Here is an 8,989-nt window from a genome sequence, read left to right as displayed (position 1 = left end):
ATTCACACACACACACACACACACACACACACACACACACACACACACACACACACACACACACACACACACACACACACACACACACACACACACACACACACACACACACACACACACACACACACACACACACACACACACACACGCACACAGTCAGTCTAAACACTCAAAGAACACCTACGGGAGACTGCAATTCGAAACTGGCCCCTACAAATGTTCTAACCCAGTTGTACAGTAAATGACCAAGTATGGCTTTGTCAGTATTCCACTGTACAGTGCAGTGCCCCCCCCCCCAATGTACACTGCTATACAATGCTATATTATACAATCTCAAATTATACTATACTATTCTTAAAGTGACCTTTCCTTTTGTAAAGTGACCATAAGTGTGAGCGTGTGCAGCATGAGTGTGTGTGTGCTCATGTTAAAGTGGCTGCTAGTGTTTGAGCATGTACAGTGTGTGTGTGCTCATGTGTGCTTGTGTGTGGAGAGTTCAGTGTTCAAGGCTCTGATGGCCTGGGGGAAGAAGCTGAGCCATATATGTGTGTTATGATGAATTGAAAATGGGGGACCCTGATGTAAACAAGACGAAAGTCTTTCTCTGGTCTGCATCCCCTTAACAATTGTGTATTGAGCTGTACTGTACTGTACCCATTCTGCAATCTGTTAATAAAATGTTCAATCAATCAATCAAAGTTTGTAGTCACTTGAACTGTGAATTCTAAAAGACAGACACTTCTAAAAGCACCCCTCCCCCAAAGACTAATGAATTGCGTCACCTCCCCCTCCCCTAAATCCCATTTGTCCAATCACATTCTATCACCGCTCAACTGTACGCAGCTTAACAATTGTCTGTCTATCGTCATATTTTTGGCCACAAGTGGCGCTGTCGCGAGTTTGTGGTGGCGCTGTTACAACATTTAGGAAATAGGAGCAGAGAAGAAGATCCCGATTTACAGAGCTAAGATCAACAAGTTAACGTTAGCGCCGCGGTTTGAAACTTTGAAGGTGAGTGTGTAAACTAGTCAATACGATCTTAAACATGTCACAACAGCAGTCATAGTGTATATTTTCAACAATACGTTTGTTTACCAATAGGTTAAAGTGTTTTTGAGTTCGTGTTGGCTTGGCACTGTTTCAACATTTCGATTTACTCGGTGACTCGACTCAGTCTCGTGTTTTCTGCTACAGCTACAGCTGATCTATCATAATAACGTTACATGTATGGGAGTTTGCAAAGTTTAAATTGTATTAGCTGTTACATTAATACATTGTGTCCTCCTATCTATCTATCTCAAATCTCACTGTCTATCTGCTATGCTTTTATCTTTTACTCAAGTTTATTTGAAATCGAAGACACTCTGACGTCACGAGACCGCCGCCATCTTGGTATGAGGGTAACAAACTGATTTCTACCATCAAATGTGTAAACTGTTAATATGTACCTCAGTTGCGTGTGGGTCAATGAACACACTTGGGTTTATCAAACCGTGGGTTTAGTCTAAATGGAAATAGGGGTCCACGCGCACCCCCCGGAAATGTTTATGCCACCTGATTTTTCTTAATCCTTAAAGTGTCTACTTTCAGAGTCTGCCAGGTGCCAAGCTGAAATAATGTCCGAAAGGCTACATTTTTAACCCTTTATTGCACCTAACACAAAACCGAAACATTAAAATTTGATGTAGCAAGACTCAAGAGGCATAATCTTTGAAGTAAACAACATACAGAGACAAATGAATGCATTTTCCCATACAATTCTGACCCTAGGAATTCAATGGAATGGTTTTTTTTTTTTTACATTTTACAACATTTTGACTGTATTTCTGGACAAAAACAGCAAACAAATGCAAGAAATGCGTGTCTAACCAACTACATTTTAATTTTTCAAACGCATAGTGAATATTTGTTGACAATCAGTTATTTTTTTCAATCCTCCAACTGTTTATTTGGAAATTATATTGGGTACCAAGCTCAAATAATGTCCCAAAGGCTAGTTTTAACCCTTTATAGCACCTAACCCAAAAATCTAAAAATGAAAATATAATGTAGAAGAGGCATAACTTTTGAAGTAGACAACCAATACATTTACCTTTTCATGTCACTACCAACTTGCTGACCTAAACTACTCATCCTCATCGTCACTGAAGAGATCTTCTAATTCAATTTCTTCCATCTCCAGCTCTTCATCCTCATGCTCGTACTCTCCATCCACTTTACCCACAGACAAGTTATTGTTGGCGTAATCGGTCACCTTGTCAAGGGCTGCATGCTCTTCTGACTCTGCTCTCTGAGCCAGTACCTCAACAAGAGAAGGAGGGAGGATGGGTCCAATTGCCCAGACCGGTTCCAACACCTCCTCTTCTCCTGTCTTCTCCCAGCCCATGCCTGGATCATGTGGTTTTGGGCTCTTGATTATTGCCTTGTCTGCTCTCTTATAGAAGGCTCGCTGGACATGTGGAATGAGACAGACCTTGGCAGGCGTTCCAGGTCTACTTTTGACTTGGAGTCCAGGACTTTGTCAGCGCCGACCATCTTTCTCATCATTTTCACCTGTACTGTGTCAACTGATGTCATCCGTGCTTGGCCATACATAATGCATGTGAAGCTCTCCATCTCCTCTTGAAGCTCATCAGTGACCATCCAGTCTGCACCAAACTGCCTGAAAGCTTTGTGGAGTTTACGAGTCTTTTCCAGCTTCTTCAGGGGATTCACCTTGCATTTGCCTTTAAAAGCGCTGGTACAGTCCTCCCCAGTAAAGTCGTAGAATCCCAGCAGTGTGCTACAGTAGTCGGGGCCCAGTAATTCCTCAGCAGCAGGGGTAAAGTTGGCATTCTTGGGGAATTTGGGGCCAACTCTTTTGAATGCCAGCTCTGGCAGCGTCTCGGGAGGCGTGATCTTAAGGCTTCTCATCTTGGATGACCTGTCATAGAGAGGAAGGGTCCTTTTCTTGGTGCTCACATGGCTCTCCTTCACTTCTTGAATCATGATTCCCCCGGCGCTGTTTACCACATTTGAACCATGAACGTTGGTGGTGATTCTGCTCAGGTTGTCCCACTCGCTGTGAAAAACAGTGTTTCCCTCGCCAGTGGTGATTTCAGGGGTCATGTTGGTGGACATCTCATCAAAAGCATTGGCCATGGCTGTCTCAAGTTCCATACTGAAGTCGTATGTCTCCGAGTGTCCTAGTCGTGAAAGGATGGTTGTGAGCTGTAAAGATAAACAAATGTTTTTTTTGTATCAATATCAAATACCTATATGAAGCATAGCTGAGCAATGACAATGTAGGACCTCATAAGCAATAAGTTAGTTGATCACTCACCTGTTTGCTTCGATAGAGGTAGAGTGTGGCACACAGGAGGATGTGCTTTTGGAGTTTCACTTCACTTGCTGTTAGTTGCTGCTCGACACTAGGGCTGCACGATTTTGGGAAATAATCTAATTGCGATTTTTCTGACAGATATTGCGATTGCGATTATAATTTTTTTTAAGCAGCCCCACAGAGGTTTATTGTAAAATGCGGCTTGCATCTGGCCTACGCGGTGGGTCTGTTCGGGACACAGAGTCTGAAAAATTTTCTTTTTACCTGGGAATCGATACCGGTACGGTACCCAACGGTACCTTTTTTTCCTGTACTTTACTCTCCCTCTCTGAAGTAAACTTCACAACACACAATCTAAAACCCCTTACCTCCCTCTCCCAAACTGTTCCTACAACAATTTTTTTTTATGTTGCATGATCATGTATATTTTGTATTATAATTTTTTTGTTTGTTTAAATATCAACATTATCTGGCAATCCTCAGTAAATACTATCAAATGAGATATGAGACACGTGCACACACACACAGAAAAGGAGAATGACTTAAATTATTTTAGAATACTTCAGCTAATGAAGTTAAATGTTTATTATCAACTATCCAGTTCGTTTTTATAGTGCAACGTTTTTTTACTTTTCTACATTAATTGAACCAGTAGAGAGAGAGATGCCCCCCCCTCTCACCCTTTCCTTACTCGGCTCAGATGTTTTCTCTGACTTGAGCAGGGTTAGCTAGGAACAGCTTTCTCAAGCTTCGCACCTTGGGCATGGAATGGGCTACATGACCATTATCCACTTACACCCCGGTCTCGGCACGGTGGTGTAGTGGTTAACACTGTCGCCTCACAGCAAGAAGGTCCAGGGTTCGATTCCCGCTTGGGGACCAGGTTTCCATGATGCCAGTTACCCAGGTGGGGTATCTCCCAGGCCTTTCTGTGTGGAGTTTGCATGTTCTCCCCGTGCTCGCAAGGGTTCCCCCCCCCCCCCGATAAGATAAACCCAATGGAAAAACATGCACAACAACAATAGATCGCTAACGCTGTGGCGTCCTTGACGAAGACAGACGGGAGCACTTGGATTGGTCCCCTGGCGCGGCTCACGTTGACGCCTGTCTGCTCCCGGCTGCCCTTGGGGGGGAAGGACGACGGGATGGGTTAATCGCAGATACGAATCGCATTCATGCATCGCATGCGTGCCGAATGATGACCTCTGAGCAGGTCCTAAATTATTATTATCCACTTACACCCCGGTCTCTCTTGGTGAATTTAAATCTGTATTACATAACTTCCTACAAGAAGAATGTTGCTGCTTTCTGTAGTCGGGTCCCAACTGCAAAATTACTGTATTACCCTGTATTATACACTTTTACTATCATGTAGACTATTCTGCTTTGTTTTTGTGTTTACATGTGATGTATTGTATATTGTATACATGCACATTTATTATGTTCTTGTGTGATGTATCGCACATTTTTATTGCTGTGTGATGTATTGCAAATGTTATTGCTGTCATCTTGGCCAGGTCTCCCTTGCAAAGGAGATCTTGTCTCTCAATGGGACTTCCTGGTTTAATTTTTTTTTATTTTATTTTTTTAATTGCAGGCGATTTGATAATTGCATCATTACAAATTGCGATTTCGATAAAAAATCGATTAATCGTGCAGCCCTACTCGACACACATCTTGTGTAATCGAATAGACCAGCCTCTGCGTCTTCTCACACTTTTCTTCATCAAGTGTCCCAGTCACCACTGAGCTCAGAAATGGTACAAGATGCTCTGGGAGCAGTTCATCCATTTTCACAGCATCCAGCTTGTGTGCAGTTGGGGGCCATGGTAGCTCCTTTGACTCTTTGAATGCCTTTTTAATGTGAGAATTGAGGGTGAGTGCTGCTTCTTGTAGTTAATCAGATGTTCCAAGTTTGTACGCACATTTAACTGCTTCATCTACAGTAATGCTTGAGCTGTATATAAGGTTCAACTCTAGAATATTCACTATGTGCTTTAAAAAATGAAAAGGTAGTTGGTCATACACACGTTTGGTCATTTCTTGCTGTTTTTGTCCAGAAATAGAGTCAAAATGTTGTCAAATGTCAACAATAACCATCCCCTTGAATTCCTAGGATCAAAATTGTGTGGGAAAATGTATTTTCGCTCTGTAAGTCGTCTACCTCAAAAGTTATGCCTCTTCTACATTATATTTTCATTTAAAAAAAATTGGGTTAGGTGCTATAAAGGGTTCAAACTAGCCTTTGAGACATTATTTCAGCTTGGTACCCAATATAATCTCAAAATAAACACTTGGAGGGTTGAAAAAAAAAATTATTGTCACCAAATATTCACTCTATGCGTTTGGAAAAAGGTAATTGGTCGACACATTTTTTGTGTATTTTTTGTATTTTTTGTCCAGAAATACAGTCAAAATGTTGTCATGTCAAAAATAACCATCCCATTGAATTCCTACGGTCAGAATTGTATGGACAAATGTATTCATTTGTCTCTATGTTGTTTACTTCAAAGGTTATGCCTCTTGCTACATCACATTTTAATGTTTCGGTTTTGGGTTAGGTGCAATAAAGGGTTAAAAATGGAGCCTTTCGGACATTATTTCAGCTTGGCACCTGGCAGATTCTGAAAGTAGACACTTTAAGGATTAAGAAAAATCAGGTGGCATAAAAAGTTCCGGGGGGTGCGCGTGGACCCCTATTTCCATCTAGACTAGTTTATTTAACATCTAGTTGTGACGTGACGACAAGAGCAGGTTCACAGTAGCGAGGCAGTTTGTAAGCAGTAGTACTACAGGTACGGTGGCTCGTAGTAGACGATAGTCAAACTGGATAATCATTTAGCCAATGATCTACAAAATGCATGCGTTGAGCTCCGTTTTTATTACATGGAATTATAAACAAAAGTTCAAGAGCAATGCGTTTGGTTAGCAGACATGTCCAAAAAAGGAGTAGAGGGAAGCTAAGCTTATTGATCCCTACCCCCTTACATTTATGTTTGTTCTTCCATTAATTTGACTAGATATAACATAATTTAGTATAATACAATATAGAATATACTTTTACTTATACCGGTATTTAAAAGAAAAAAATCATTTAAAATGTATTCACTTGACAGCAGTGAATATAGTACAGCACTACATAACACAATATAAGATAACTTTGTTTATCCTCATTACTCATTTCTGTATTTCTCTTTAGCTGCTTTTTAAATTGTGCTACATGTTTACTCAGTTTGATGTATTCAGGTAAATTATGCATATGCACATGCTTTTCAGCGTAGTGTTTACCATTTGTTGTTTAAGATTCCCTCTTAAGTTATATTCTCCTTCCCTGTCTCTGAACCATTTTTGAATGTTGCCTGGGATTAGTTTGTATCTGGCTTTGTATACAATGAGGGCAGTTTTGAAATCCACTAGATCCATACATTTCAATGCTTGTAGCTTTATAAATAAGTTATTGGTGTGTTCATAATATCCTACATTGTTGATTATTCTTATTGCTTTTTTTTGCATGGTGCATATTGGCTGTAGAGTGCTTTTGTAGGTATTACCCCACACCTCCGCACAGTAGCTCATATACCATAGGAAGAGTGTACAGTACAGTGTATACAGTGTTTTTTGGTTTAGAATGTGCCTTATCTTGCATAAAACACCAACACTCCGTGCCAATTTAGTCCTGACATATTTGATATGAGGTTTCCAGTTGAGTTTGTTCACAGTATCCATAATTTCATTTTTATCCGTTTTTCTCAAGAAGATGGTACTTGTGTTTCGTTATATAAAATAATTAGAAACACCTCCCCCTTGTGGCGGGGTTATCTCCTCTGCCAGTTTACATTAACAAAGAATCTGTTGAATCTTTCTGCCACCTCATTTTTCTTACTTACTGACTTTCCCTCATCTATAAATTAATCTGGAAAGCCAGAACTGTTGATTTATTTCTTAGAATTGAGTTTCGAACCTGTCCATCTCACAACTGATGTCTCTACAGGTGTGTGTGCGTGTCGTGGTGGCTTGGGGCGCAGCGACACGAGAAGGCCTGAGCTCAGTGTTTTGGGCACATGTAGTGATGCACGATATATCGGCCGCTGATATAATATCGGCCGATATGGCCGTATTTTTACACATCGGTATCGGTCCGATATCAAGATTGGGCCGATATAAAAAATTATTATTATTATTATTTTTTTTACATGTTTTGGCCTTAAAGGGGAGATGAAGCGTTAAACAATATGAGCCTAGTTTGTTTGTTGTGTACCTTGGGTAAGACATGGTCCTATAATCAAATGTGAAATCCTGCTTATTTGTCTGAAAACTCAAATGTAATTTCCCCGTTTTTGCCATGGGCGCTGCCAGTTCAGTGTCGCTATGTGTTTTTTCTTAAAGTATTCAATTTAATATTTAATATATTTATTATTGTTGTGAGAGTAAGAATGCTTAAGTGCCTGTAGTCTGTAGTAAACTGTGCCATACTGTGTTTAAGCCAGAGCAGCAGACGGAGGACCTGTTGGTTCTGACGAGTCCTGGTTCTGCCTGCTGTCCCACCAGCCAATAGACATGTTCCGGGGAAATCGGCACACAGCCTGAGCTGCACTGTGGGGCGATGAGCATATTCACTGAGTACTGAGCACAATGTTGCCACTGTCTCCTCCATAGACATATATAAAGACTAGATGACTCACTGGCCAAGTTAGTAGACAACATTGTCCTAATAAATTAAATGAGTCATATAAATCTTCAATCGCAGCAGGGACCTCAACAGGGGCCGCACCATTGTGCAGGGCTGGGGATTTTCAGCACATTTTATTATCATAAAATGTGTTTCTTGATATGAAAATGTGCTTCTTGATATGAAAAGTATCTGACTGATGCACCTAAATTATGTATTTCTGTTGTTTGTCTCAGGTGATGTGATTACTCAACAGTTTGGGGACTTTCTGTCTGTTGAAGCAAGAGATAACAGCTTCCTCGCCTACGGGAAGGCTGGCTCCTGGTCCTGGCCCAGCTCATCACAAAATCCAACACCCTCAGGAAGCGCCAGAGAAAAGATGGTGGAACTAAAAATGGTTGAAGCAGAATTGGAGAAGAGGGCCATAGAACTGCGATACATGCCCCCCACATGACATTATATACATTGGAGAGTATATACATTTGAGGGGGAAGAAACTGTACATTGGAGGAGGTGGGGGTTGAGTAGGTGGGGCGGGGGACTGTACATTGGAGGTGGGGGGGGGGGGGGTGTAACTGTTCATTGGAGGGGGTTGGGTTATAGTCCAGTCATTATAGGCCAGAATTAGGCTAAACCTAGGACAAATTGCAACATTAGCAAACTCAACTGATTTTGTATCCTCAATATGTCTTTAGTGAGAGAAAAAAAGTCCCAAGGAATCCCATCATGGGAAATGTGTTTTTTTTACAATGTTTTGTTACCCCTATAGTCCAGTCATTATACGCCAGAATTAGGCTAAACCTAGGACAAATTGCAACATTAGCAAACTCAACTGATTTTGTATCCTCAATATGTCTTTAGTGAGAGAAAAAAAGTCCCAAGGAATCCCATCATGGGAAATGTGTTTTTTTTCAATGTACTTGATTGCTGGCAGGATCACTGACGACACTGTCTTTCAGAGATTGTGACGCGTTCAAATTTTGAGGTAGCTCAAAAGT

General features: G+C 41.0%; 1 long non-coding RNA gene across 1 annotated transcript; it reads left to right on the top strand.

Annotated features, from left to right (window-relative positions):
* Positions 1–927: 927 nt before the first annotated feature.
* Positions 928–8,279, top strand: LOC311226199. The gene is made up of 3 exons (XR_014619532.1): positions 928–1,011; positions 1,343–1,400; positions 8,228–8,279. It is a non-coding gene; the product is annotated as an uncharacterized lncRNA (long non-coding RNA).
* Positions 8,280–8,989: the final 710 nt, after the last annotated feature.

The sequence above is a fragment of the Notolepis coatsorum genome (assembly GCF_963971535.1).
Source record: "Notolepis coatsorum genome assembly, chromosome: 3".
NCBI classification, from domain to species: domain Eukaryota; kingdom Metazoa; phylum Chordata; class Actinopteri; order Aulopiformes; family Paralepididae; genus Notolepis; species Notolepis coatsorum.
This window is presented reverse-complemented; position numbering and strand designations above follow the sequence as displayed.